Raw genomic sequence first — 12,987 nt, forward strand, 5'->3', positions numbered from 1 at the left:
CAGAGGGTTCAAGAACATCCCTGCACATCACTGACCAAAGAATGAGCTGGAGATGTTACTGAAGACACCAAGTGAATTTAGCTAGTTGTTCACTGGACTCTGAAGGAAGCTGCAGCTGTATCCTAGAGGTGTCCTGCTCTGGAAGTTTCTCTGCTTTCTCATCTTCTGTCATAATGAGGCTCAGAAAAAACACTAGTTCTGTTATCTTAAGAATTTCTGTCTTGGCAAGGGTTCCTGCAGACAAAGTGTTGGGGAAGAGATGGTGTTACTCTTGTAAAATTTACAGAGCATGAAATAATATGAATGCCCAAATACCACTTCTCTACACATGGCATGGCCATGTTCTTCATGCAAGGCATTTTTACATGATAGATAAGGACTGCTTCCACAAAGCAGATAGAGCAGATGCAAAGAGGCCATTTTGCCTCTTTGTTTGAAGTGTTCAACTGGACTTTGTTCCCTTACCATTGCACAGGACGTCATGAATGTGAGTAGTAACTTAAATGCACAGCCATATAGTCATTCAAAATTCACATTAAGAAAACTTGGTGGGAAGTGTTTCTTCATAGCTAGAATTAAGCAAAATGAACTTCCGTTAATAGATACTCTGCAACAGTATCTATTGATAACTGATTCATAGAAATAGTATTTTAATGGCTGAGTTCTTTATTATAGAATACTAGGATTTATGGAACATTTCTTCCAAAGGAAGGAGTAATTCTTTTTATAGATCTGTTGTTAAAGATGACCATGTAAATTGCACGTGACTGTATTTACGCTAATACTGGTAACAGATATATAACAGATATATACACACACCAAAAAAATTGTTTAGAGGAATGACAATTTGAAGCTACTTCTTTTCAGAAAAGTTGAACAGTTGTAGAGTAGCGCAATCTCTGAATTCCTCTAAAATTTTCTTTCATCTGCCCTAGGACCACACAAATTTCCCTTGCAGAAAAGCTGACTATTTTGCTGTAGTCTAATGCTTGTGCAAAAAGGTCTATGCTCTCATTTTAATTCCTACTTTAAGGATTCTCAGGAAAACTGTAGAAATAGGTAAGGAATCTGCTTCTTGGCTCCTGACTGGTTATTAGCATGTGATAGAACCTTTCAGTAGCTTGGGTCTTTCTGTAGAGTGGTAGTAATAATAACCATTCATGTAAAGTATTCTGGAGCCTGCAGCTGAAAAGTGCTTTGTAAGTGTTTCCTGTGTTAATACTGTTATCACATATACTTAAGATCCCCTGAGTTTAGCAGTCTTTTATAGTTTATGGTTTTTTAATCTGTTCAGCTGAGTTCTGAATACCAAATTGCAGACCTGCTCTGGAGACTTTTCTCATTTCCTGTCATTTAGATGTCTATCTTTACCTTCTAGTTTCTTTGCTCAGGTTCTCGTTATACTCCTCCTTTTGTTCTTATTATAGCTATGAAACACAGATCAAGAAAGCACCCTTTGAGTACAAGAGTGTTTCATTGTTCACTGAATTGTGGTGCAGAGTTGTCAGCATTATTTGTGTTAATCTTGGCGTTCCAATGTGTAAAGGATTTGATAAATACATTGCCTATTTCAACCCAGGCTGTATAAATTATGTAGACATAGGATTTAATTTTTAAGTGGCTTCTGGGTTTGGGCTAGATTTTCAATACAAGAAAAAATTGTTTATGAAAGATGGTTGCTGTGAAAACATATTCTACTCTTGATTACCCTTTTAATGGGACAGTAGGAGTTCTGTATATTCCAGAGAGCAGTGCAGCCTCCAGGGTTTGATTTTTCCAAATATTAGAAACTCAGGGCCATGTGCAAAATTGTCTGCATAATTACACATTTAATCTGAATGCACATTTACTGTGATTCCAAATGCAAATCAGGTTGTGTGCATGGAAATGGTCAGTTGAGTTTCAATACCTGAGAATCACATGAAGTCACAGTAACTGTGTGTGCAGATTAAGCATGCAGTTGGGCATATATTTTTGCAAGTGGCCTTTTGCTTCAATGCTTTGAAAATTAGACCCTCTGATCTTGTCATTAATAGGTGTCTCTTGTTAGTTTATTTTTCTAATGGCACTGCCAAAATTAGTATACAATACATAGAATTGATCATGCACTCATTATTCTGTAATTTGAACTTTATCGGAGATGCTTTCCCAAGTCTTTGTTAGGAGGAATAGCCTTTTATGTCTGGGGCACATTTCCAAGGACAATATCTGGGTGAGAAAAAAATACAGTGATACTGGGGTCTTTCAAATCTAACTCAAATATTTAGTTCTTCTATAGTTTATTTCTATGGCTATGTCTTTGTATATATTTAACCCAAAAATAGTTCTTTCACATACAGGATAATAGAAAATGTTCCCCATTCCATGTGACAGCAACCTGATCTAGAACAAAAGGCTGGAAACCTGTGCAGAAAAACCAAATGTATTTACGGATATGGAAACAAGACAATAGCCAATTAGAAGGAAAGTAATTTCAAATTAGGCTCTGATTTCTATTTTCAAATATTTTCTTAAACATGGAAAAAACACTATAAATTCTTTTAACTATTCTCTATTTCTTATCTCTGTTTTCTTTATTAATTGACCATAATTTGACATAAAAAGAAAATAATTCAAGGTGGGTTGGCTGATTCTTACTGGTTTTCAAAAGAACTCTCTACCCTGAGCTGTTCAAAGGATATGAAAAAAAATTAAAAGACAAAGAGTAAAACCACACTTTAAAGTAGAAATTATTAAAAATTTCCCTTCCCCTCCCCTCCACAGAAGATTAAAGATTATTGAATAAGGAAAGATTTTCCATAAAATGAAAACCTAGACAAGAGCCAGATCAGTGTAACTTGAAACAAATGATCAAACTGTTCATAAGCATTTGAAAAAATAACTTGGAGATTAATAGAAGACTCAGATATTTGATACATTCATAAGAAACAACGTTAGTCAAAGCCTTCTTGTAAGATGGTAACAGAACTTTGGTATGGGAAAGACAATAATAAAATACTGAGATAATCAATAATAAAGGCAACAATAATTTGATATGCAAATATGTGATCAGCTGATTAGCTAAATTGGGAAGCACTGTTCTGATAATATAGCAGATAATATATAATATATATATTCTGAGATTAATATAATACAATATAATATAATATAATTATGATATAAGTATATTTGTTGTGCTTACCACATATATTCTGATAATATATCAGTAAAATGGCTCAAATATGGGAAATAACTCTCATTCAGAGAGAATTTACCACTGTTCACAGTTGAAAGGAAGGAGTTTTCTGAGTGTGGCCTTTTAGAAAGAGGCATTGGTGCAGCTGAACATGCTTAAGAGATTAGATCTTTCCAGTCCTGTCTTTTATTGTACACCCAAAATAATAAAGACAAACCAAACCATTTTATTTCATCAAAACCAAGTACAAAACTTGAAATTATTAATTTTGACATATCCACATATAAAGCTTAATTGAAAGTGACATGTTCCACTTGGGGTAAAAAAAGTCAAATTGATGAAACTCCATCTTCTGATGTAGAACTATTCCATCAAAGGTGCTTTGACTGGTTGTTACTTTCAGCAGAGAAAACATAAAGCCATGTTTTGAAATGCTTTTTAAAATCTTGCTGATAGCCCCTGAAGACAAATAAATAATATCTGAAAAATAATGTCTGTCTCTCAGGCTACTGGCAACCCCTGCAGCTTGATCTTCATGCAGATGAATCCAAGACTGAAGATACCACCATGTGACCCTGTATGGGCCCAGACACAGGTTTTCTGCCTTTCAGAGTCTGCTGATCTGCTGTCTCCTGCTAGTATCAGCTACCTCTGCATAGTGCAAAAAGGGAAAATATATGTAGCTTAGAAAACTCGGGAGAAACTGTTGAATGAATGTGTATTTTGGAAAGGTCTGAAAATACTATCTTAATGGTTTGAGAATTATACTAATCAAAGAACCCATTTGTTGTTTAAGGGAAATTATTTTCTATTATTACTTGTGAGGAATATTAATCTTTTAATAGAAGGCTTTTTCTGTGTCCTCTGATTTGTGTGTGAAGAAAACTCACTCTGTTAGAGGATTTAGGCCTCCAGAAAATACATGCTCCCAGATGCAGAACATAGTGAGGAAGGCCCTGTTTTCTCCTCAACAGTTTAGAGAGGGGCTCTTCTGCCCCACAATGGTACTGAATCTACATCTGCTTGGCATATACACACACCCACACCCCCCCCAAGAAAATCGGGTTTCCACTGCCCACTTTGAATTATGAAGTGTAAGCAGTAAATAATCAGGAAATACTGATAAATTGTTGTGGGTTTCTTTGGGTAAGAAGAATATGTAGAGGCATTGAAACCACATTAAAGAATACCAAGACCTGGGGTGAGGAACTGAATTTTTAATGCTGAAGAGAAATTAAAAGGCAAATTAAAATATCTTTTTATGCTGGAAAATAAAGGAAAGATGGCAGTTATGTTTACAGTAGGTAATATATCATTCATTTGTTGGAAATATTTAACAAGGACTATCAAGAGTTTTATCTCCTTACCAAAAGACTGATCCTATTGAAAGTTGTTCAAATGTACTTAATTTCAAGGAGTGATATATGGAACCTGTAACCTGTAAAACTCCTAAACTTCCCTTTATACATAATGAGAAAATAATTGAATAAAACTGCTAGTGAGAGCTGTGTGACAAGGTATTCCTCGGGCTAACCTGTATTGAAATGTTGTGAAGATTTGTGGTGTTTTAAGGCCATAAGTTTCTCAGAAATTGCAATATAATTTTGATTCAATGTGGGATAAATTTTCATATGCTTTTCTCCCACCTTAAAAGCCCTTTTCAGGAATAAAACTTTTGTAGGTTATGTTCCCTTTTCTCAGTATGACAGGTTGGCTTTTGGAGGTTCTGTTTTCTTATTCAGTTATGCATTACATCATTATGTAAAATAAAAATATTTTCATTGAATGGGTGATAACTGAGGAGGAAGGGAGGAGAAACAGTTTGGCAACTTTATACAGATATAAATATAGACCAAAAAAAAAAAAAAAAAAAAAAAAAAAGAAGTGTCAAGAATAGATAAGAGAATTACAAGATGATAAGCGTTCTCAAAGTGTCCTGTTGGCAGGAGCCAGAGCCCCCACATCGCTGGTCAATCCTTTCATATCATCCCTGCAATGTGTGACTCCCTTCTTCCTACAGTCAGGATACTAATGGTGCAGTCCCAGCACCATCCCACTGTGATAACAGCCTGAGAAAGCTGAAAAGGCCTTGATGAAATGGAAACACTGCTCAGTAGCAAATTAAACATTTCCTATGGAAGTGCTTTTTGAATGGAAAAGAATTGTTCCCCAAATCAAAATTATCTATGGAAAAATTTCCATTTTAAGAGTAATTTTTTTTTTATGTGGGAAATCAACCCCAAAATGTATAACATGTAAGGTGATCTGCCTAGTCTGCAGGGAAGCGGAATCCAAATGAAAATAAAAATAAAAGTCCTGTGACGTCCCTAAGCAGATTACAGTTAAATATTTTGAATTTAGAATGTCAAAATATCCTGTCTTGATCTCAAATGCTGTAAAGAAATGTGGTTAGTTTTTTTGTTATGATTCAAAACAAAGTCAAGTATTTTTCTTGAGAGCAAGAGAAATTGCATGACATCAGAGAAGGGCTGATGGATACAAAACAACAACAGTGAAGGAACTAGGAGGCAGAGTTGGTATTAATTTTTGTTGTTGGGTGCATTAAAAGGCCATAATATCAGGCCAGGAAACCTGAAGAATTGTTTCAAAAATTGAAGGTGGTAATCTGGTAGTATTTTTGAGGCATTTGACTATCTAGGCAGGAAATATAGAACAGTAAAAATTTTCATAAGATGTAAATAAATAAATTAAAAATAATTTCTAAAATAATTCTATAAAATCAAGGTTTTGAACAATGTCAGATGAATTTTACCTGTAAACATTAGAACGTGATGCAATGCCTCCATCTCCAGAATCCTCATGGCTGAAGACCTGGTACGCCATATGTGAGCAATTGGACTCCACCCCCACATTACACCTGCAGATAGAAAAACTGCTCAAACTTGCAGTTAATTACCCCTTTAAATAGAACGTGTAAAAGGTTCAGGAAACCCCTGTGGAATCCATGAAGTATCAATCATAATATGAAAAGAATGAATTCCCAAAGACAAACAACTTGGCATGGTAGGGCTGGTATTTTGTTAAAGGCCTTGTTGCCCCCCAGTAAGAAAGGGTCTATTAACTTCAAACACATGAAACCACATGAATTAAATTAGGTCACTCCTTATGTTACAGCTTCAAATTTAATAAAGTGCAGCTTGTGATGATGTCATGTGTTTCACATTGAAAGCACTGGTTGATGACTTCCCAAACTCTTCAATACTCTACTACCAGTGATATTTACCGTAGCTTGACCACAACACTTTCCAAGCTGATGTTAATAATACACACCCAGTTTTGTAAGTCTGACCATCTTTTCCTTCTCAATAAACAAATAGTTGTGATGTGATTGTGGGTAACTGAACTATATGAGTGCCTTGCTGTGAGCAGCTTTTCAGGATGAAAAAGGCAGCAATATGGTCCTGGTTTAATTATGGGTAGTGATAATGGGTTGTTGGCAGCATCCTTTTAAAAGGTATGCAACTGCAAAAGCTTACTGAGACAAGAAGAATGAACAATGTCTAGAGAGCATATACAAATAACATAACTAGTTTAAATTTTTCTCCATTGCCTGCTAAATTTAATTTCATTTTTTTCTCTAAGGCATTGGTTGAAGATGGTATGTGTGTGTGTATGACACAGGAAGTTTGTTAATCAGGGTACAGCTGCTTGGGCATCATTTGTTATGAAAATTCTTGGATCACAAATCATTGCTCAGCAAGTAAAAACTGCATTTAATAAGAAATTTTGTTATTTATTGTAGTATGTTACTATTTCCAGAATGAGGCTTTCTTGAAAACAGACATCAGCATGTCCATTCATCTTGCCTTGTTTCATTTAGTTAATTTTGCTTGCAGACATAACAAATATGTTACTTATTTAGTTTATTAAGTTGTAAGTAAATATCAAAACTAGGATACATTTATTTTAATCCTTTGATTTAGCAATCACACATTTCAGGAAGACAAAGGCATTTCATGAAAATGGGAGTAAAGTTCTGTGTTTCGTCTTAGGTTAAAATATTTATTAAAACATAATTTGAAATATTTAATTGAACTCAATAATTGTTTTTCTTTCATTTGATTTTACACTGAAATGCTATTTTGCTATCTGCTGCAGGGATTCTTGTGAAGAGTCTTTGAAAAAACAAAATCAGAAAAACATATATCATCCAACAGTAAATGTGAGAAACCAGATAATCTGCCTGTAAAGTACCTACCTGAGTCCTAGCTCCCAAGCTACCCCTAAAACCTGCTATTATATCTTATTTGGTTTTGGGACCTGTAGAAGTGTCTCTTGCAGAGCTTATTCTACCAATCTACACACTATATGATTTAGTTGTCAGCATGTTGTTTCAAAACTTTAAATTTTTATTACCCTCACCTCATCTTTAAAAATGTCACAGCATTTTGTTTCCTGGATGGTTTTTACAAGTCAAACCTTCAGTGAGGTTACAGCTTTGTGAATAAAGGATCATTTACTCAGTAGTAAATGCCAACAAGATACACACAGACTTTGAAATGTTGATTTAGGGTAAGTATTAGAACATTTCACTGTACTCCATTATCACCTCCCAACATGAAGTCACAATTATAAATTTTTAGTGCTAAAATAGATAAATATGCTCCAAATCATCATGTGTTTCTGTGTACAGGTTTTTCTTTAGTTTTTTGGTGTTGTTTTGTTTTATTTTATTTTGTTTTGTTTTCTTGTCTTGAGCACAATTTTGTGGCCCTAGCTGGTGCTTCGGGTCAATGGCTTTCTGAAAAAAAGTTGGCAAAATGCTCATGTATCTCTAAATCCATTATTGTGCTGTTATGTCCTTTGGAATAGTAATGGGGTGATAGCTTTCTCTCTCCCTTCCAGTTCATGTCCCTCTACGGGTTCTGCTAATGCAGATAGGTGTTGACATACCTCCTTCATCTTCACAGGGCACCTGAAGAGATTCACTGCAGAGAATGAAACATCAAAACTTCAGCTTTTGAAAACTAACCAGCTGTTGTCAGTTTAGATCAAGAAATGAAAGGGTTTGAATGAGGTCTTGGAAACTTTAATACATTGTGCCTTGGCAAAGACATTTCTAAATATACATTTCTATGTATATAATAAGAAGTTTGAGCTGTAGAGGGGATTTGGAAATTTATATCCTTTCTTCCATTTTACTTATGATCTGAGAAATTATTTTTAAAAACTCTTTTAGTAACTGATTTTGGCCTAGCTCATGAAAAAGGTATCTGGATGTGTAAATCCAAATGCCTGCTTAATCCAAATTCTATAGCCCAGGCTCAAAGGTGCCATGTGAAAAATTATGCTGCTGTGGTGGCCCAACTTTGGAACAGCCCAAATATAGCACAACCTCTTTATCTGATTTTTCTGCATCTGAAGTTTCACTTCCACAACTGTCTTGTCTCACACTCCAACATAAATCTCAGTAGCTGTGCCCTAGTTCTCCTGCATTTTCACTGTGTGTAGTTCTGGCTAATTTAAAAAGGGTCTATGGAAGACAGGTAAGTTATTGCTAGACTAGGTGTATATATTTGTTAAATTAATGAGTGATTACAACTCTGACACAAAGTCTCTGTCCACCTCTGTTTTTCCAGGTCAGCATTTGCATTCCCCGGAATACAGTAATAGTAGTCAAACCAGCAGACTATGGCCCAGGTTGGAATGGGAATTAAATTCTAACCCCCAGCTCCCCTCTTCCAGAACAATAAAAACCCAAAGAACTAGGTTATTGTAAATCACTGAATTTATGTGTTATTTTTAAATTTTCTTCATACGCTGCTGATACTATAAAACAATAATGATATAAAAGTTTTAAAAATAAAAATCCAGCATCTTAAAAGTGAACAGTATCAATAACTACCTAGTGCAGTGAGTTTCTATTTCATAGTAGAAAAATTTAATGAAAAACCATGCTCCTGAGAACAGAATAGAATGCTTATGATTACTTAAGATAAAATTTTAAAAAGTAAGGTGAAAGGGTGAAATAATACAAAGGAAGTAAATTTCAACATAGACATTTACACACATGAGAAATATGTTTATAATATATAAAACATAAGCTAGAAAACTTAGCATTACAATATAAAATGTTATATGCAATTGGAATTGCTTGTGATCCATGGACAGTCTAAGAAAAATGCATGGATATAAGTTGTGATAAAGTAGCTTCTACCTAAGCTATACTTCCAAAGGGAAGATATCCTTTCTGAAACTGTACACTGTTCAAGATGTATAGAGCATTACTAATGCTGCATTTTCAGTCCATTTGAGTATGCTGCTATTATATTCTATGGGAAGCTATGTGACGAACAACATCATTTTCCTTAATAATTATCATCCTTTTGTAATTGCAAAAGGGACATGTCAAGGAAATAGGGGACCCCTATTGTATCCGCAGAAAGAAAAGAGTTTAATGGACTCTTGACAATTGTCTGGGTAATTTGGTCAGAGAGATCATGTTTGTAAAACACGACCTCTTTCACATAAAAAAAAAAAAAAAGAAAGAAAGAAAAAAGGAAAAAGAAATAAAGAAAATGACCTCCTTTATTAGGCATTCTGTAGTTCCTGTCTCTAAAGAAGGGAAAGCACAAGCCTGAAAATAAGATTTCAGTTATGCTATCTCATGTGTTTCAAAGGGATTGTACAGGGGACATGGTGTCACTTTACAGTTACTGTGAAATAAAAGTTACTGTGAAACAGTAATAATGTTCCAACTACATGGTAGTTCTATTGGATATAATAAATGTGCGGCAAATTGCATTATTATGCCATCACTTTCCATGAAGTATTTTTTTCAAAAGTATTACTTAGAAACTGGACTACAGGGAAACTAGCTCAGTACTAAGTGAAGGCTTTTCCAGCTCCCACTAAACTCACTGTAAAGAGTCCCATCACTTTCACTGAACCTCATAGTAAACAAATGAACTGTATTTTTATTTACAGTTGGGACTCATAGAGCTCATGGACACAACTTGAAACCTTTGTCAATAAAGGAGTTCAATGATACAGGCTACAAACAAGACCAAAAAAAAAAAAAAAAAAAAAAAAAAAAAAATTTAAAAAACCCCCTCCATATCGTGCAGATAAACAGAGCAGCTATACTAGAAGTGAAAAACCCCAAAACTTTAGCATCTAAAATCTCTTTTTCTCAGAGCAAATGCAAAGCACAAAGCCATGCTAACCCTTCACCTCCAACTACTACACAGTGGTATTTTGTTCCTGCATGCCTTTTCCCACATGAGGATATGAACAAGCTGATATTGATGTAGAGATAATAAATTCAATTTAATATAATTAAGAGATACACACATGTTTATATGTACATCTATATTCCTGTGAGGATGCTTGGAAAAAAAAAACTACTTACACCTGGAGACACTGGAGTGGAAGACTGGAAGTAGATGTAGCTTTTCATGTTGCTGAGTAAATTCCAATGGATTGCAGTCCCAACAAATCTGTGGTTTTATCAGCATTAAATATTTTAGGTGAATATTTCTCCAATTTAATTGCACTAACAGGGCAAGATTCTTCTGGAACCTCAGTTCATAACCTGTCAGCAATTTCTCCTGTTTGTATCACAGCAAATCAAAGCATTTGATTGTCCCCATTGTCAGGCAGGTACACGGCCCATGTCCACCTTCCCTTGCATCCTATCGCCAGACGACAGGGAGGACCACACCACATCCCACTCCACTCCTCCCATAAGGAAGTTGTAGACAGCAGTGAGGTCACCTTTCACTCTCATTGTCCCTCAGCTGAACACACCTAGTATCCTCACCTACTCCTCATAAGTCCTGCTCACTAGCCATTTCATTATCTTTATTATTGTTGCCCTCCTTTGGACACATTCCAACTGTTTTCCATTACACTTATACTGTTGAACCCAAAACTACACACAAGGGTAGGCTGCACCAATGCTGTGTGTAAGTGGGATAATCACTTATTTTGATGAGTTATTTATACTTTGTAGTATAGTGCCCAAAAGCCTTCAGATCCTTTATTGCATACCTGCTCTCCAACCTCTTGTCTTCAGTCTATATATTCGTCTCCCCAGGTGCAGAATCCAACATTTGTCCTCATTAAATTTCACACAGTTGTTGATTTCCCAGTGTTCTAATCAAGATGTCTCAGTAAGCCCTCTTTGGAATCAATGATTCCCCTTAATAAATTATCACCCATAAACTTTGTGATCACTCAGCACCTGTGTCCAAGTCAATGATAAAAATGCTGAAGAGAACTGGCCCTAAAACTTAGCCCTGGGTTAGCATTCTTGTGTTACCAGATATTACCCCATTTACTACAGTTCTTTCAGCCTGAATGTTCAGCCAATTGTCCACCCATTTTATTTAATCACAGACCTAAGACAACACTCTCAAGCTATTTAGGCCCCAGGACTCAATTACCCTGGAAGCCCTGAGCCTTGCAGAATTGTCAAGACAGTGGTGTAGCTTAACCTATCCATATCCATTTGGCAAGATATCTCCTCCATGAGGAAAGGGAAAGAATTGTATAGAGAAAAGAGGGATCTCCCTTGTGCCCTGGTAAATGCTACTTCCCGTCTCCCCAGGTAAAACTCATGGGATCTCTGGTAATGGGGCAGCTCACAGGAGTTGACAGTGCCTTCTTCACTGCATTTGGGGAAAATAAAACCAAAATACCTTTACTTCTCTGAGTTCTTTTATTAATATTTCCCTGAAGAAAATAGCTTGTTTTAGTTTTGATGTTTTAACACAAAGTTACATCAAAAGTTACTTTTGATGTTTTAGTTTTAGTTTAGTGTTGTTTAGTTTTTCGTGGTACACTCAACCCACAGTTTCTGCCAGTTCATTTTATGTACTCTATTTGTTATTATGTATATTAATCTGCTTCAACTAAAGAGAATAAAACCTAAGAAAAGGCAAGAAAAATCTTATGACTGACTTATCTATGGAGATGGAAATTTGACAGGAAATATTACATAAGAAACTAAACTGATAATTATGAAAACAGCTGAAATAACAGATGATACTGGAAAGTAACGTATTTTTTAAAATTACATTTGTATAGGGCCTACAGATGTAATCTTAAGAGGATGTCAAGCATAGAGAACAGCTGACAGAATGACAGCAAAAGATTTTATATGTTTTAATGCAGATTTGCTTTTCCCCTGTCTCTATGCAGGAAATAGCCATCAAATATGCAGCACTCTTTTCTGATGACTGGAAGGGATAATGAGAGGACTTAAAAAGAGGCGTTTTATTAATTTCAAATGGAAGCTTTTGAAAGTGCGATTGATTTAGTTAGACCACTTTCAGGTCTAGTTGGTGGTCTAGGAGGCTCTCTTGCTTCAGTTTGTTCCATTTTGAGAAAAGCAAAATACTTGAAATTGATAGTTTTGTGTAGATGTAAGACAAGGCTGAAAAGAAAAGAAAGTGAAAACAGAAGGGACAGCTATTTATTTAAGTAATTCAGTACTAAATTCTTATGAACATTTTTAGAGAGTTATATTCTACTTTTAGAAAGATTAGACATAGCCTGGCTTCAGAGATCAGTAATGGTATGTAAATGATCTTCATTTGTTCTGATTTCAAATGACATTGATTAATAATGTCACCATAGAAATGCTTTCCACTTTACAATGATCAAAACACAATGCATTTTCTGGAGTTCTGAGAAAACTGGCCATAACTTCAGGTTTCCCCTTTCCACCTTGTGTGCCACATCCTCTCTCAGCTGACTTCTTAAATGAGAACTCAGCTTCAGTATCTTTAGAGTTTCCATAAAATGGGATGGCTTCAGGTAGTAGGGTAGTCACCACCATTGAGTCA

This window comes from Vidua macroura, chromosome Z (assembly GCF_024509145.1).
Source record: "Vidua macroura isolate BioBank_ID:100142 chromosome Z, ASM2450914v1, whole genome shotgun sequence".
NCBI lineage: Eukaryota > Metazoa > Chordata > Aves > Passeriformes > Viduidae > Vidua > Vidua macroura.